We start from the raw sequence: 6000 nt of genomic DNA on the forward strand, positions 1-6000 counted from the left end.
ACTTCGGTGGTGGGTCTGCTAACTAAGTTCACACCAAAAAGTCCTGGAGAACAGAATGGCCAAAGAAGCCGTCTCTCCGGACTTGGCTGTCCTGGCAGTAGTGTTTGGTGTACGTGTGCAGCGATGCCCACGTAGCTGCCTGACAGATGTCATTCAGCGGGACTCTTCGTCCCAAAGCAGTAGTAGCTGCCGTCGCCCTGGTGGAATGGGCGTGCAGCCCCACAGGAGTATCCTTCTTTGCCAAAGAGTAGCAGGCTTTAATGCACAGAACGACCCACTTGGAGATGGTTCGTTTGTGCATGGCCAGACCTTTCTTAGCACCCACATAACCAACAAAGAGCTGGTAGTCCACCCGGAATTGTCTTGTGCAATCCAAGTAGAAGGAAAGCGCACATTTTGGTTCCAGCCAGTGGAGTCTCTCTTCCTCTTCTGAAGGATGCGGAGGCGGAAAGAAGGTGGGCAAAGGGATGGTTTGGCCAATGTGAAAAGAAGTAACCACCTTGGGAAGAAAGGAAGGTCTAAATCTAAGGATGACCTTGTTCGGATGGACAGCCAGAAAAGGAGGCTTGGAAGACAGAGCTTGTAGCTCACTCACCCTATGTGCAGAGGTGATAGCCAGCAGAAAGGCAGTTTTCAAAGCAAGAAGCCGGAGAGGGCAGTTATGCAGTGGCTCAAAGGTAGCGCACATAAGATAAGTAAGCACCAAGTGCAAGTCCAACTGAGGCATTACGAATAACCCTGGGCAAAGCACTACGCTACGCTCGTGTAGTTTGCGAAGTTTGCGCTACTTCGCACTACGTAAATTGCACGTAGCACAGTGCAAACACGCGTAGCGTAGTGCAGCGGTCATTTTTTGCTTGCTCGCGGTCCTCAACGTCAAGTTGGCGACCGCGAGAAAGCAAAATGACATCCTGGCGAGACTTTTTCCTCGTTCGCGATCAGCAACATCAAGTTTCCGATCGCGAGCGTGGAAAATAAACCATCCAGCGAGATTCTCAACGCGGGGAGGTCAGGTTTCTCATTGCGAGTGGTCGCATATGCTCGCGACCGCTCGTGATGACAAACTACCAGTCCGCATTGAGAAAGCTGCCGCTTGAGTAAAAATCTACTCGAGCGGCAGAAAACTACAGCTCGCACTGTGCAAGATGCCATTTTCAATGATTGCACAGTGCCGGATGCTTGTCCGCACTGTGCAATCATTGAAAACGGCATCTTCCACAGTGCGAACAGGGTACTACGCAGTTCGCAAAGTGCTACGCGTAGTGCACTTTGCGTAGCTACGCGAAGCGCTACTTCGCGAACTACGCCCAGGGTTAATTACGAAGGGAACAGGAGGAAAGAGATGAGTAATGCCCTTAAGGAATCTATTTACAACAGGGGACTTGAAAAGAGAAGGCTGATCAGGAAGCCTAAGGAAGGCAGAAATGGCAAAGAGGTAGCCTTTGAGAGTGTTTGACCATAAAAGAGCTGCTCCTAAAGTGATAACCACTATAAGGTTTGAGTTATATTGTGAGTGGGGACATCTCACAAAAAGTAACGGACTGGTCTCACACACCACCTGGTGCCATGCTTCATCATTGACCAGTCATCGCCCTCTTAAACCTTGGTTTGATAGAGGGCGGGCATACACCTGACGACAGGGATGCACTACTAAACTAAGTGGGGGCCCGTGTATGAGTGAGTGAGATTAAAAATCAGTATAGTTATCCTCATTGTGTTTTTTAATGTGAAGGGTAACTATATGATGTTTAAAAGCAGGTGACGGTATGTGGGGGAATTAGTGTCCCCTAACCGTTGTGTTTAGAGGTCGACATGTTTCTGCCGTCTTGGCCCAGGAGGGTCCAGGGCATTCATCAGGACCTAAATATGTAAATGGGGGCTCCGTTCTTACCAAAAGTGGCAAGAGTGTACCACTGTGTGGGCGTTATCACTGTCACACTCCACAATTGGATGGCTCCTAGATTCAAGCCTGTAAAAGAAAATGTAGGGAGAGAAAAAATATATAACAACAGACCGTAGTAGTGGCGAATAACTGAACTCAATACATGCACTGATCCAGTTTCTGTGTGAGTGACTACTCATATGACATGTGCCACTCAATTTGTGGAGAAATGTGGCTCAAGTGGAGAAGTGTGGCTCAATGATTAGAGCGGCAGACCCTGATGCGGAGTTCTAGCCCGGGGCCATGGTTCAATTCCCCGCCTCGGCGGGTCTTGGGCTCAAAAATTCCACGGACCTGATAATTCTTGCCTCGGTGCCTATTCCAATCATGGAGTCCCACTCTGCAACTCTGGGCAATAGCTTGCTTAATCTCCACAATGGCCCCCACAACGCTAAGGATGCCTGGCCTCCACCTTGGGGGTGCCCAGGAGTGGACGCCTCACAGGGAAAGCCAGGATGGGTTCCACAGCGGTATTCGTACAAGCGCCTTGAGACCCTTGCGGGTGAGTAGTGCGCTATACAAGTATCAATTTACAATTTTACAATTTTTACATGATGGGGATTCAAAGATGAGAGCACGTGTCTCACTGTTCTTACCCTAAAAACCAAAGCTACTGGCCCCATGGGAGGAGGGGAGGGGAAACCCCTGTTTGTCAGAACCTGTGGAAAAAACATATAGATCACAGCTGGCGTGAGAATTATGGGTTTTCAAGTACAAACACACAGAACATTCATCCTCAATTGTGCTAATTGCCCCAAAGTACTTTCATTCAATCCGATCTCATTCACACCCTTACTGCCTCAAGGAAAGTTTCCTGCGTGGATACTAGGCAACTGCTCCCGTTCCTCCCCGGTGTAGGACTGGGTGGAGAGCCGTTGTGCTTTTATAGTCTGCTCACTTAAGCAAATTGGTTTTAAGTGGTGCTAATTGAAATCAGGTGTGTGGTTTCCTGTGTCCCTGGAGGGGAAGCCTGATTCATCCATGGCCGCACTGTGCACATGCTCAGTGTGAATAAACCCGGAGCACTACTTCCTGTGTCCTGAAGCGCGAGTGCCTGGTTTCAAAATGGTGAAGTTACGCACATGCTCACATTAGAGCAGTGAAGCGCGTGATGGAAATCACTGAGGAAAAGTGCGCGGTGGTCAGTGCCCTACGCGACAGTGCCTAGTTTTAAATTGGCAAAAGTACACGCATGCTCTTGTGTGCTATTGGTGCGTGACTGCCAAGGCACCCGATGTGGAAACAGGTGGGCAGCCAATTACCGTGATGCAAGGTGAAATTCTACCTAGATATGTTAGCTGCCCAGAGGGGCGAGATTTTGCAGAAGGGGCAGAAGTACACGTCTGCTCTGTGTGTGACTGGTGCGTGACTGCGAAGCACCCGGTGTGTGAACGGGTGAGCGGCTGATTGCCCAGAACAAAGGGGGGGTATTCAACCCAGAGTCTAGAGCTGCCCAGATGGGCGATGTTATGCGTGTACTAGCGGGCAGTTTTCGGTTGGACTTGCTCTGATACACTTGTGCAAACAGGTATTCCAAAGGAAGATCATAATAAGGGTGAGAAGGGTAAGGATGTCAAATGTTGGGTATTAGCGCTGAGTGTCTGCGCTATCATTTCTATTCATGCGTTAAGCCTGGGTGAGAGACGGTTCCAGCTGGGGGAGGATGACTTTGGAGGGCATGTGGCCTATTAGCCTCACGACTTCGGCTTAGTTCAAAAGCCAGCTAAGTGTGATAATTCCAGGTAGACTCAGTTCATTTTAAGTAAACTCATTTAAGACAGGGCACTGCATGTACCGATGGTTTCACAGTGTCGTGTGATGGTATACCAGGTACACTCTGTCTATGTCTTAGTGTGAATTAATCTACTGGTGGCTGATAGAGGTTTCAACGCCCCATTTGGAGCCATGGTATTTCATCGTTGAGCCCTTTGTCCCGGGTTCGTAAACGGAACACCCAGCGTTGTTCTCTTACATGTAGGGCTTTAGTAAGCTCAAACTTTCGTTTTTTCATTACTTCCAGAATGGTCCATTTCAGGTCTGTGTCTTTATGGGTTTTTTCAGTGAAATGACGAGTCAGTTTGGTGTTGGTCTTTTTACACCGAATCGTGCTCCGATGTTCATTGATACGCACTTTGATTGTCCTGGTGGTCATGCCAACGTATTTGAGGTCGCATGGGCAGTTCAAGAGGTATACGACGTTCTCCGTGTTGCAATTACTGAATTCTCGCAGTTGCCAAAGGATCCCCGTTCCTATGTCTACCTCCTTGGTATTAGAAGTGAGTGCACAGGATGTACAGTTCCCACAGGAGAAGTGGCCGACGGGCCTTGGTTGGCTCCACAGGGTTTGTTGTTCCTCTTCTCCGGTCGATGGTCTCTTTGCGTGTACTAGTTCGTCGCGCAGACTCCTGTTCCTTCTAAAAGCAAATAAAGGTGGCTGCCACTGGTTTCCAGCGCTATTGAGGATGTGCCAGTTTTTCTCACAATTATTTGTACTTTGTTTGAGATCGGAGTGTATGTCATAACGCATACTGGTCTTTTGGTATCTCCTTTTGTTATATCCTCTAGTAGTGACTCTCTTGGATTGTTCCTTGCACGTTTCCTTGCTTGTCTCACCATTTTTCTCGGGTACTGGCGTTCTAGAAGTTTATTTTCCAGTTGCTCAGCCTGCTCCTCAAAGGTTGTTGTATTCGAGCAGTTCCGTCGGATTCGGAGGAACTGACCTACCGGGAGGTTTTGTCTCAGGGCCCTAGGATGGTAGCTCTCATAGAGAAGTAAACTGTTTTTATTTGTGGTTTTGTTATGAACCTTTGTTGTGAATCCTTCTAGGGTTACGGTAATGTCTAGATCCAGAAAAATTGCGTGGTTCACATCAATCGTGCGTGTGAATCTGAGATTGGTGTCCTTGGAATTGATCCATTGGACAAATTCTGTTGCCTCTTCCTTGGTTCCGTGCCATACAATCAGCACATCATCAATAAAGCTTTTCCACACCTTAAGGTGTTTCAGGAATGGATTACTAGGATTGTAAATGTGGTCTTCCTCAAATTGTTGGACATAGAGACATGCCATGCTTGGGGCAAAAGTGCTGCCCATCGAAGTACCGGTAATCTGGTGGTAGATGCTGTTTTCGAATTCGATAAAATTCTCAGTTAGTGCTAATTCAGCACATTCCATCACAAAATGTTGGGGAGTGATGAAATTCCACTCCATGTTTAGGATAATTTGTTCCACCACTTCCAAGGTTCGTCTCTGTGGTATTCTTGTGTATAAGGCCTCTATGTCCATTGTTATGAGAAGGTTCTCTGTAGGATCTATTTCCAGATCTCGGAGAATGCAAAGGACATCCTTGGTGTCCCTAAGGTAGGAATGTGATTTTTTCACAATCGGTCTGAGGAACTAATCGCAAAACTGCGAAAGAGGTTCCAGAACTGATGCAATCCCGGTTACGATGGGTCTCCGAAGAACAACCACGATCTTGTGATAAAACACGCGGATAAAGGCGGATAAAGGGGGAGCAATTGTGATTATGGACCAGGAGAGTGTAAAAGACTCCTCTCAGACACAGTTAGTTACGCCATACACAGAATTGATCCAACCACATCCCTCATGACGAGAATCAAAAATATAGTAGAGGAGGCCCTCACCAATGATTGGATTACTAGACAGGAGGCGGGTTTCCTTATTAATGAGGAACCTAGGATGCCTAGATTCTACACGCTCCCTAAGATCCACTAGAACCGGACCCCCCACCCGGAAGACCCATCGTATCCGGGATTGGATCAGTTCTGGAACCTCTTTCGCAGTTTTGCGATTGGTTCCTCAGACCGATAGTGACAAAAAATCACATTCCTACCTTAGGGACACCAAGGATGTCCTTTGCATTCTCCGAGATCTGGAAATAGATCCTACAGAGAACCTTCTCATAACAATGGACATAGAGGCCTTATACACAAGCATACCACAGAGACGAACCTTGGAAGTGGTGGAACAAATTATCCTAAACATGGAGTGGAATTTCATCACTCCCCAACATTTTGTGAAGGAATGTGCTGAATTAG

The sequence above is a fragment of the Triturus cristatus genome, chromosome 8 (assembly GCF_964204655.1).
Source record: "Triturus cristatus chromosome 8, aTriCri1.1, whole genome shotgun sequence".
Lineage (NCBI taxonomy): Eukaryota > Metazoa > Chordata > Amphibia > Caudata > Salamandridae > Triturus > Triturus cristatus.